Source organism: Gracilinanus agilis, chromosome 4, assembly GCF_016433145.1.
Source record: "Gracilinanus agilis isolate LMUSP501 chromosome 4, AgileGrace, whole genome shotgun sequence".
In the NCBI taxonomy this organism is placed as follows: Eukaryota; Metazoa; Chordata; class Mammalia; order Didelphimorphia; family Didelphidae; genus Gracilinanus; species Gracilinanus agilis.
The window spans coordinates 397669929-397682138 of NC_058133.1; the positions used below are offsets into that span (position 1 = coordinate 397669929).

Sequence of the window (12210 nt, forward strand, 5' to 3'; positions counted from 1 at the left end):
ACCCTGAATTTCTTTGAGTCATAAAGACCTGTATTCAAGTTCCTCTGAAATATTGTTTTCTACTGGGCAAATTACTCAATCTTTCAGTGTCTTAATTCTCTGTAAGATTCATAGAAGATGCCGACCTGCATTAACAGAAGGTTTCCTCATTTAGGGTTTTATCTAATGAAATCTCGGGTTCAGAACTGATCCCAGAGGATCAATACCAGTTTTCACTTCTTGCTCTTAGATATGTGTTTTTTCCTAGAGGGAATATCCCTTGAGTACAACTGACTTTGAATACTGCTTGGCTGGTTATTAACGCTTTAGTAACATGCAGAGAAGCCAAAATTAATTGCTTTGTCGAAGGAGAGAAGTTGCAGAAGTTAATAGTAGCTTTAATCCAAGCGTTGGTCCCCCTCTCCCAGACTAGGGACTGGCCCTCCCCTTCTGTCTTCTCCCGTTGGTCCCCTCCTTATAGGATGGGAGTGTGGGCGGCCCCTTTCCTAGGCACTTTAACTCATACTTTTTCTCCACCCTCTTCCCCCTCAGACGCCTTTCTCTATCGATTTCATAAGCTTCCTTCCTTGCGACTCTTCCTCCCGGCGCCTGGCTGAAGATAACTCGTTCAGTGCAGTCATCGAAAACCTTTTTCATTGAAGAAAAAAAAAAAAAAGAAAGAAACCACCCCATTCAAACGAGTGGCCGAGGACTGGAAGGTGAGTGAGTGGCGCGGGCTGATCCTGCAAGCCCAGTTGAGTTCAAGGGCTAAAACCCTTAGGAGACCAGGTTTGCCGGGTTTGGGAAGAGACAGAGTGTGTATGGAGAGCTGTGGGGGGATTGGGGACCCAAGAGTAGCGAAATGAACTGGGAGTTTGGAGGGTACCGTTGGAGATTTAGGGACTTGGGGGAGGGGTACGTGGGATTTCTCCCCCTAGAAAGTATGTATAGGGGTATTCTATTCGCCCTATTTTACCCGCAACACTTCCGCACCGGGGACCACGTGACACTGGACCGAGCCCAGCCTGGGGTGGGGGTGGATGGGGAGCGGATAGGGAAAGCTATGCAGCAGTTTTGTTTCCCGTATGACCCGGCCTCTGGTCTGATCTATACTTGGAAGTCAGGTCTGCCCTGAGAATCTCGACATCCCCCCCTACCCCTAAAGTAAGGAGGGGACGAGGAAACCTTATCCTGAGAGGCTACTTCCAGGAATTTAAACGTCAGCCACAGGGAAGGGGATCCTGGAATGTTATCCCTGGGGTGCGGCTGTGTGCTTCCCTGCTTCAGCCGGAGTCTGGAATGAGGCTGGGGATTTGAGAGAATACGGCTGTCCCCCTCACCCCCACCCCACGCCCGCCCTATTTCCGTTCTGGTAGATCCCTTAGTTCGTTTCACGCTGCACTCCCCGGCGCCTCCCTGCCTGCTGCTGCGCGTGGGCTGCTCCTGTCTGCCTGCGGATTTCGGAGACAATGGCTTTTGTGTTCAAGGCCCCTTTATTCCGAGATATTCAACTGGTTGAATCCTAGGACTGTGTTAGGAATTGAAGAGTGGGGTGATCATGGGATCTTCCAAACTCTCGCCCACCTCCCCGTTATTATCATCCCGGCTAAGGAGAATTAAGTACCTCCTCCAGTTTGCTCTCTAAGAGCCCAGGCTAATCAAATAAGGTGGGCGGAAGCGCAAATCTGGGAGGAAGTTAAAAACCCGGTCATTCTTGCACTGCTGTTAACTGACTGCTAAGAATACTTGCCATGATGTTTCTTAACCAGCACTTCGTTTAAACACAAAGGGCTTATAATTCATGGCCTTTGAATTGTGCTTAGCCCTAGCAAACTTTAATACCTTGGAGTATTTTTGATACTACCCTGAGAGACAGTTGTTGGGAAAACTTCCCCGACTCCACCCCTTGTTTATTAAATGACAGATGTTTATTCTTCTAATATACCCCTTGGTGTTATCTTTATTTTGGCCAGCAATCTTAGCTTGTTTCCAGGAGTCCCAAGAATTCAACTCCCCCCTTGGGTTTCTTAATTATTGAAACTCCTAATTAATACCTGACACAATTATTGGTGCTAATTAATATACATTTTAATGAATTCTTGCATTTGCTTCGTTCTTCGGTAGTTCGTCCCTGTACTGAATGTCTTTCAACCGTCTTGTTCCTTTTGTGCCCCATTCTGCCCATGCCAATTTTCTCATTCAATTTTCCCCTTGCCTATTTGGATCCTAGTCTTCTCTTTATGCTGTTTCCCTCCATAATTCTAGCAATTTTGCCAAGAAATGTGTAAAAACTGTCTTTTTCTCTTGCTAAAATGCAAACTAGAACAAAGCTCTGCCACATAAAGCGTTCACAGTATTTTCTAAATGTCATTACGTATTTTACCCAATTCTCTGGAACTATTCCCTGGGCTATTATCTCTTCACCTGTGTATCACAGCAGTTGATTGCTGGAATTGGAGTCAGGAAGCCTGAAGTTAAAAATTTCACTTTAGATATTTGTTAGCTATTCGATCCTGGGAAAATTGTTTAACCTTTTTTAGCTTGTTTCCTCATCTGTAAAGTGGGAATAATAATTGAACTTATTTTACAGAATTGTGGTGAGACCTAAATAAGATAAATGCACAGCATTTTAGTGCTATATAAATGCTATTATTTATTTTAGCTAACACTATAGGAAGGTGGGAAGTAGACAGGTTATGAAAGACTTTATACACCTTATAGAATTTTATATGTGATCCTAGAGGCAATAGAGTTTACTCTGGAGTCACTGGAATTTATTGAATGAGGGATGGTGATGACTCATGCTATAGGAAGATCACTTTGATAGAGATGGGTTGGAGGGGAAGAGACTTGTGGTAGGAAGACCATGAGGAAGCTGTTGCAATAGTCTGTGAGATGATAAAGGGGCCTATACCAGGGAAGTGGCAGTTATTAGAAGAGATAAGGGTGTATATTAAAGATGTTACAAATGTTACAAATGATGAGACTTGAATACTGATTAGATATAGGGGATGGGAACTGAGAGCAAGATGTTGAAGATGACTCTAGATTTCAAACTTGGATGACTGAGATGAAGGTGTTATGCCAGGAAGAAAAAAAGAGTTTGAGGGAAAAGATAACAAGTTCAGTTTAGGACTTGTTGAATTTAAGATATCTATCTACAGGACATTGAGTTTGAGGTATCTAAAAAGGCAGTTGGAGATGTGAGACTGGATGGAAATTAGCAGAGAGGTTAGGCTCAGACAAGTCAATTTGGGAATTATTTGCATATGGAGATATGATAATTGAATCCATTGGAGCTGATGATATTACCAAGAGAAACATTAAAGAGATAAAATAAAGAGAGCCCAAGATAATATAAAGGGCCCTGCACATTTAGTTAACATGACATGGATGAAATTCTAGAAAAAAGAGAATGAGGAACCATTCCTTTACAAAGGTACAAAGAGAACCAGGAGAGAGCAATGTCTAGCAAAACCTAGAGAGAAGATCATAGCATTCTCTTCATCTTTCAGTTAAAATGCCAGTCCTCTAAGGAAAACGAGTTGTGAAAACCTATTTCCTATTAATTATCACTTCAAGAATGCTCTTGATTCATAGGCATATGATTCTCATGAACATTTTATATAAATAGGAAAGCATTCACATAGATGAGTAGTTGTTGCTATTCTCTCTGTTGCCCTTTTGGGAAATAAAAGCCTACACTCTTTTCCACACTTGTTAACCTTTTCTTGTTTTAGATACTTTGTAAATTGATACTTTACCACCCTTGCAATTGTGCATCTTCTGACATGAATTTAACTCTGTACACTGTCTCATCCAGAGTTTTTTGTTTTTTGTTTTATTCTTTGTTCAATTTTGTATCATTTCTACTTCCTCTAGGACAGTGTAAGAGTGAAAATTATGAGACTGGCCTCAAATTAATAATTTTATTAAATCAAAAGTAGTAGGGAAAGAAAGATGGAAAAAAATTGGAGAGAGATATAAAAGGTACTTTCCTTATTGCTCCATTTGGCTTGCTATCCTATGGCTGCCATTAAGGGCCCCCTAGACCCTCTCATAGGCAAGTCTAGTCAGCACTAAACATGGAATCAGAGACAGTGGAATCTGCTCATACCTCAGTTTATCAAACCTATTCTCTGCCCACTAACTCACAGGTGATGTCTCGGGAGCCAACCATGGCTCTCTATTTTGCCTGTGCCATCCAGGGGGGCAGTCCTGGGAATATTGCTGGAAAGATTACCCTGCCCCCCCCATGACTGCCATATTTTTCTAGCTGCTGTTCTACCCATGTGACTCAATTTACCCTATGATTTCCTGGAACACAGTCCTTGCTTCTGTGATTGAATTCAAACTCAGAATCATGTAGCCTATGCAGGAAAGTAGGGATGCAGGCAAGGCAATATCCCATGGGCAACCCCAGGAGAAAGGTATAAATTCCCTTCACCCAATAGTGATGGTGAACCTTTTAGAGACTGCCTACCATGCCCCCCAAGACAGAGTGCCACACACAGCCTCCCTCCCCAATAACCCACACAGGAGAGGAAGAAAGTGCTCCCATTGGGCTGCCAGGCAGAGGGGCAGGTGATATGAAAAAATGTCATCAGGCATGGTGGAGAGGGGGAAGGGAGCAGCTCCACCCAAGTCCCTCTGCCTTTCTAGTAACAAACTCTGGCCGGGGATGGCAACAGTGCACATGCTCACAGAGAGTGCTCTTCATGCTCTCTTTAGCTCCTGTCCCAAAGGTTTGCCACTGCTCTACAATCACGCTTGGGACTGTGATACAGTCAGTTATGCTATAACTCAACATGTGCTTCCCCCAGAAGTATTCTCCTATGCAAAATTGAGCAATAAAACCCACAGGACTTCTAGGAGAGATGGGTAAGGGGCACAACTTCAGCATAGGTCTGGAGAGAATGTCTGTTCTAGGCTTGTGCCCTCTTAGGTACTAATAATGCTTGCCCAGATAAAAACCTAGGTCACAAACTTACAGAGCTCAGGCCAAGAGGGCTGTGATCAGAGTTTGCCTGGAGCATACCACTTTGGGAGTACTGAAAGTTTGCAAGCCTCCAGATGAGTTGTCCTTATTGTCCATATGTCCATATTGGAATAATATGACATTTAAATATCCCCCACCTCCCAACCAAGATAGCAATGATAGTACCCAAGAGGGTATAAGCCCAGAACAAACATTTCCTTCAGAACTACACTGAGACTAGTCCTAAAATCACGTCCAAAGAATAAGCAAATAAACAACAACAAAAAAAGCCTACCATAAATTCCTATTATAGTGACACAAATCCAGAAAAAATGGCTCCATAGTTATATGGTTATAGTTTTCAGGTAGTCTAAGAATTCTCCCCTCTAGATCATTTGTGTTTGCCTTAAATTTTCTTCCTTTTTTGTAGGCATTTGACTGTGTTTTAGTATTTCTTATTGTCTCATGGTGTAGTTGACTTCTATGTAGTCAATTCAAATTTTTCAGGGACTTTTTTGTTTGATCTAGGTTTTGTATCATTTATGTCAAATGGAGTCACAAAGACACCTCTGAAAGGGCTGAACAACAGTAGCAAAACCTTCAAAGAATTTACAGTCTTACAGAGGAAGACAACATGTATAGGGAAGCAAGAGTTGGAGAGTGGAGGAAAGGGAGGTTGGAGCATGGTACCATGGTTTGAAGAGAGCTAGGAAGTGCTGTGATAGGCCTAGGACTTGGTAAAAAAAGGTGAAAGTTCATCAAGCAAAACCCAGTGTCTTAGAACTTATCTTTTCCTCCAAACTGTCCCCTCTTCCAAATTTCTTTAGATTGGTCAAAGGCATCACCAACCTTTCAGTGACTCAGGTTTTCAATGTTAATATTATTCTTGACTCCTCACCCTTTTTCATTCCTCATGTCTATTTAATTGCCAAAACTTGTTTGTATCTAAACAGCATCTCTTGCATGTGCCCCTTCCTTTTTGCTCACACAGCTACTACTCTAGTTCAAGACTTCTTCATCTTTACTGGACTATTGCAGTGGGCTCCTAAGTAGTCTTGTAACCTCATTTCAGTCCAATCTCTATACATCTGCTAAGGTGGTTTTCCTAAAATTTGCGTCTGACTGTGATACTCCCCTACTCCCCTACTCTGGCATCAAATAAAACTTACTTTCTGGCTCATCTTTCACAACCTGGCAGATGATGATGATGTTGGTGATAATAAGAGCCAATCTACCTTTCCAGCCTTATTAACTTATTCTTTCCTCCTTTTCTCTCTCCATTTCCTTTTGTCTTTCCTTTTCCTCCTCTTCTTCTTGTTCTTTTCTTCTTTCTTCTGCTCATTTTCCTCCTTTCTTCTTTTTTCTTCTTCTGGAGTTCTACAGTCTAGCCAAACTGGTTGCTGTTCCTTACACACATATCACCTCCCACCTCAGTGCCTATTCACTTGTTGTCCGCAATGCCTGGAATGCACTCCCTCCTCACTTCCATCCATTATGAAAATTAATCTAGAGACTTATTACTAGATTCATAACCATTTATTAGTAAAAAAAAAGGGAGAAAGAGAGACAGAGAGAGAGAGAGAGAGAGAGAGAGAGAGAGAGAGAGAGCTCAGCCTTTCTAACTTTGAGTCTGATTCTCCGTTTAGCCTGCTCAGGCTGAGGTTTGCCAGAGATGCTCAGAGAGAGCAAAACCCCAGAGAAGTCCAATGGCAAGACAAAAGTCATTCATTCAAAGGGAGAAACAAAAGGACCACTCTCCTTCCTGAGCTCTTTTTTTTTTTTTAATCAAAAATGCTCCTCCCTCCAGGGCCATGTTACATTGTCTCTGCCACAGTGATACCCAGTATGCCCACATTGATGGAGAACCTAGGAGTCCAGCTGTCAGACACACCATATGACTCTGTGACTTTTATATCCTGCCACTAGGGTGCTTGGGATCCAGGTCCCCTAAATAAGTGGCTTCACGAACATCTCTTAAAATCCCTTGTTTCCTTCAACATTAATTTTAAGCACTGTTTTTTTATGTGAAGCCTTTTTTGATTTCTCTGTTGCTATTGTCTTCCCCTAATCATATCAGGTGTTTAGGGAGGACTAACACCACTGGTATGAGGGCTTGCCAAGTCCTTTGCAGAGCTGCTCATCTATTTTTGGTGTCTATTTGTCACCCATCTCTTTCCTTGGGGTTTCCAAGAAGCTGAAGCATACACAGCAAGCACATTCTGGTAAAATTGTCTTGACAGACAGGCTAAAAATGGATTGAGTGAACTACTTGGCCTTAGACCCATTGCTGAGATAGAGGATGGCTGCTCCTAGCATGTGAAAATTTGTATCAGTGGAATAGGTAAATAAGAACAGTTTTTTCCAGTGGCCATGAAGGCAGATGAAACAGGCACTGTGGAGTACTTAGAGCTTGGCCAGACACTGAAGATGCCAAGGTCATCCATTGTATCCTGGGCCATCACCAGTCATCATGACTTTTGTCTTGCCATTGGACTTCGATGACTCTGGAAGAGAGAGTGAAACCAATGACTGTGCAAATTTACCTCTCTTAAATCTGATTTATGCACAAGTAAAGATATTATCTCATGATGTTACTGGTCCTTTTTGGAAATGGGCAGACAACAAACACAGTAGTTGTGTGGTTCAGAGGATAGAATTCTTTTTTTTATGAAGACTCTTCTTCCTGAGTAAAATTCTAGCCTCAGATACTTTACTAGTTGTGTGATCTTGAAGTCACTTAACCCTTTTGGCCTTAGTTTCTTCAACTGTAAATTGAACTGGAGAATGAAATGGCAAATCACTCTAGTATCTTTGCAAGAGTCGGACTGAGAACAACTGAACAACAACAATCAGATTTATTGTGCATGGATAGATCTGTCTGACTATCCATATTCTTGATTCATATTTTCCAATATATTTTTCCCTGTATTTACCTATCCTAACCTTGGCATTGAAGTCTCTAGGTATCAATGCTTACGTTAATTTAATTTGGCAGGTCTTATTGGGTTCTTTTTATTTCTTTTGCTCTTTACTTCATGTTCTGTAACAGATATGGGGTTACAGTTATTTTCATACTCTATTATTTTAATTTGCAAAATAGGAATAATATTCTGCTTTCTTGTCATTTCCACACCATGCCAGTTACATTCAGCCTGAAACCCTGAATGCTACTCCTGTGATGCAAGACTTTTAACTTTTGCTTTATCTTGCCCAGAACCAGGTTTCCACACTGCTACCCAAACATCTTCACTCCATTCTGCCTTTCTCCTCTTTTTTTCCAGCTTCCCTTTATGTGTTGTTTACTACAACAGAATATAAGCTTCCAGCCTATGAAGATCATTTTGAATTTTTATTATAGCTCCTAGAGTAGTGAATATCCCTCTCAATTTTGTGGCATTTGCAGATTTGATTAGCTTAATCTGTATGTCATCATTCAAGTCATTCATAAAAATAAGACAAGGTCTCTCTGGTTCATTAAAGATGAAATAAGGGAAAGTGACTTTCCCAAAATCACATAGCAAATCAATAACAAAGTCTTCTAGTCTGTGCTCTTTCTATGTAATGTAGAAATGACCATCTGATTAGTCTGAGCCATTTCTGTAATTAATTGACCCATTATGTTGTGAATGCTACCATTAGAGGTTTGTTTTGGAGAGGGGAGTGATGTGGCTTATTTAAAAATATTAATGCCTTCGGGAATGGTAATAACAATCCTGTTCTTTAAGACGTGCAAAGCACACCTCAAAGTTTATTTCATTTGATGTTATCTCATTATTTAATGTTATCTCATTTGATCCTCATGAAAACCCTGTGAAGTTGGTGCTACTATTACCCCTTTCTTATAAATAAAGAAAATGAGGAAGAGAGAGGCTAAGTGATTTGCTCAGGGTCACAGAGGTAGAAAGTATCTGAAGCCAGATTTAAACTCAGGTGTTCCTAACTCACAAGTTCCATATTTTACCATTATGTCACCTAGCTTCCCACTAGTTATCCTTCCTCCAACTCCTGAACTCATAAGAACAAAAAAACAAAAATCTTTCCATCTTAGAATTGGTAAGTATTGATTGCAAGGCAGAAAAGCAGTAAAGGCTAGGAAATTAAGAGTTAAGTAACCTGCCCAGGGTCACACTGCTAGGAAGTATCTGAGACAGATTTGAACCCAGGACCTCTTATCTTCAGGCTTGGGTCTCTATCCACTGAGCTACCTAGCTGCCTAAAGCCCTCTTTTTTTTTTAAAGGCCCAGCTCAGATAGAAACTTCTCCATTAAATTTTTCCTGATTCTTTCAACTGAAATTCATATGACAAAAAAATAATGTGGTAAGGAGAAATCTAAAGTGCTCTGAGAAAATCTGAGGAACTAAAGAACCCTTTAAATTTCTCCCTATCACAGTTTAATTTTTTTAATGTAATATTCACTTGTGTAAATGTCATATGCCCCTCTGAAAAATGATCTCTTTATTTTGTATCTCCCCATTAATTAGCTCAGAACTTTATATGTAGAAGATGTTTAATAAGCATGGATTTTATTTTATTTTGGAGCAGTCATAGCTTCTGAGGACAAACTTGAAGGGGACCATTCAGTGCGTGTGCGTGCGTGCGTGCGTGTGTGTGTGTGTGTGTGTGTGTGTGTGTGTGTGTTTTGCCATAAGGTTGGGGAAGAGTAGAATGGGGGTTTCGGATAGCCAGGAACAGTAGGGCACTAGGCACCTAGCATAAGAAGAGGAAAGGTCAACAATAGGTATGAGAGGGATGCAGGAAAGAAAGGATTGAGTCTACCAGTAACAGATTTTTCCAATCTTCTCTTTAGATGTGAAAGGTTGGAAGTGCACTAAACCCCAGTAAGTGGAGTATGAAGATTTCTTTCTTTTTTAGGAGTATTACCTTAGTACCACTATCATGGTTCCTGTGCAAATTAATTTAAGTTTGTCATGAGGCAATGCCAGCCCATAATGCGGAGCTGCTCACACAGCTGAGTACTGCTAGTTCTCCTCGATGCATATGCATGTGAAAATGGTAAGATGATGGTATAGTTTAGATTTAGAAAACTCATTAGACAACAATGCTTTAAGACCCCACCAAATTCTATGCATATGGGTCGTGTCATAGAATCACAGCACCAGAACTGGTAGAGACCTTGGAGACCATCTGTTACAATTCTTATTTTTCAATTGAGGAAACTGATGCATAGGAAAATTAAGGGACCTGCCCAAGATCATATAGGTTGTGTCAGAAGCAGGACTTGAACCTAGGACCTCTAATTCCACAGCCATCCATTGCTCTTTCTACTGTTTAGCATCTATTCCCTAGGGTGGTAGTTTGCAAAGTAGGACGCATGTACCATGGAGGTTGTTCAAGATGATCCCATTAGGATAATGGAATAAAATATTTCAACTTATATATTTTTTTATCCAGAAAAATGGAATTAAGCTTTACTTTTTTTTTTAACCCTTAACTTCTGTGTTTTGGCTCCTTGGTGGAAGAGTGGTAAGGGTGGGCAATAGGGATCAAGTGACTTGCCCAGGGTCACACAGCTGGGAAGTGTCTGAGGCCAAATTTGAACCTAGGACCTCCCATCTCTAGGCCTGGCTCTCAATCCACTGAGCTACCCAGCTGCCCCAGAATTAAGCTTTACTAATATTTAATATATTGCTTTGTCTATAAGTCACATGGTCACGTGCCACAAAGCACACCTGAGGAAGGTGTGAGTTCCACAACACATAGGGGTTTAACAGTTGCATCCTCTCTCGTTTATCCAATTTTTTTCATTTATCCAATTTTAATATATTTCGACATATTGTAGTTTATATGTGCCAGTTAAGTGGATTTACAGATTGTGTTATTTAGTTTTAACTAAACCGTCTCTTTCAAAATGAATAAATTGACTTTTTTTTAAGCCATTACCTTCTGTCCTAGTATCAATTTTAAGACAGAAGTACAATAAGAGCTAAGCAATCAGGGTTAAGTATCTTGCCCAGGGTCACACAGCTAGGAAGTATCTGAGTATCATTTGAATGCAGGTCCTCCTAACTTCAGGGCTGTCACAAGCTATCTGCTGAGCTACCTAGCTGGTCCTTAAGAAGTGATTTTTAAAAAGGTACCTCAAAGGCAACTAGGCAACTATCAATAGATAGAGAGCCAGGCCTAGATTTGAGAGGTCTTGGGTTCAAATGTGGCTTCAAACACTTCCTATCTCTGTAACCCTGGACAAGTTACAACTCCAATTGCCTAGCCTTTAACAGTCTTCTGCCTTGGAACCATTACTTAGTATTGGTTCCAAGGCAGAAGGTAAGGTTTAAAAAAAAAATACCTGAAAAGAAAACAAAGGCTGAAGATCAACTTATAAACATTTATTAAATGCCTGCCCTATATGTGCCAGGTACTGTGATAAGTTTAAGATAGTACTAATGTGAATACAAGAAAATGACTAAGCTGATGCATCTTCTAGTTTGAGTTCTTTGTCAGCCATATTACAAGGTGAAAACAGTGATAATCTAATCAGATGAATCTAGTTTAAAAATGTAATTTAGAAATTACAAAGAAAATTATTTGAAATTTGGACTAATATCCCCTTTTGATAAGTATAAACCTTGCCTTAGCTATATATGGTACTTTGTGATTATTAGCAAACCATCATGATTAGCAAGACAATTCAAAAAACAAAGCTTTTGTTGCCAAAAATGATCTAAAGGCATCACTCATAAAAACTCGTGTCTATACACTCGAAAACCTTATAGCCAGAATTTTCTAATCTCTAATCTTCGAAATAAAGACTTTCACAGTAGGTTTGAACCCACTTGTTAAAAATATTAAAATGCATCACCTTCTGGTTAGTTTGCAAGAACAAATGATTGGCATCCAGAAAGATGGAAATTTACTAGCAGAACAAACACATTTTCATTTTCATGGATGAAATTTAAAAATGAGTATCACGATTTGGTACGCATAGTCAGTGATGCATGTAAAGGCGTCCATTTGAATATACAAATCTTTGTGAATTATCTTTCAGTTACGGGAGTCCATAAAATCAAATATTGAATAAACTAAACTTGGAGCCAGACCTTAAAACTATTTATCAAAAAAAATTAAAATAGCAAAGCATATTCAGTCACATTGTTCTTACTAAAATATCTAAATTATAATAAAATAAACAAATAATAGAATAAATAAAATATATTATAAATATTAATATTTTGTGAGAAGGGGGTTAGTATTAGTGATAATATTAAAAATTAAAATTGTTCATCTTTATCTT

The 12210-nt window shown here is 40.0% G+C and overlaps 1 protein-coding gene across 1 annotated transcript in view; it reads left to right on the forward strand.

Moving 5' to 3' along the window:
* The first annotated feature begins 489 nt into the window (after positions 1-489).
* Positions 490-12210, forward strand: part of ABRACL (ABRA C-terminal like) — a 38685-nt gene continuing 26964 nt past the window's right edge. The window contains exon 1 of the mRNA XM_044674621.1: positions 490-698. The gene's annotated coding sequence lies outside the window, so the exon portion shown is untranslated. The remainder of the gene's footprint in view (positions 699-12210) is intronic.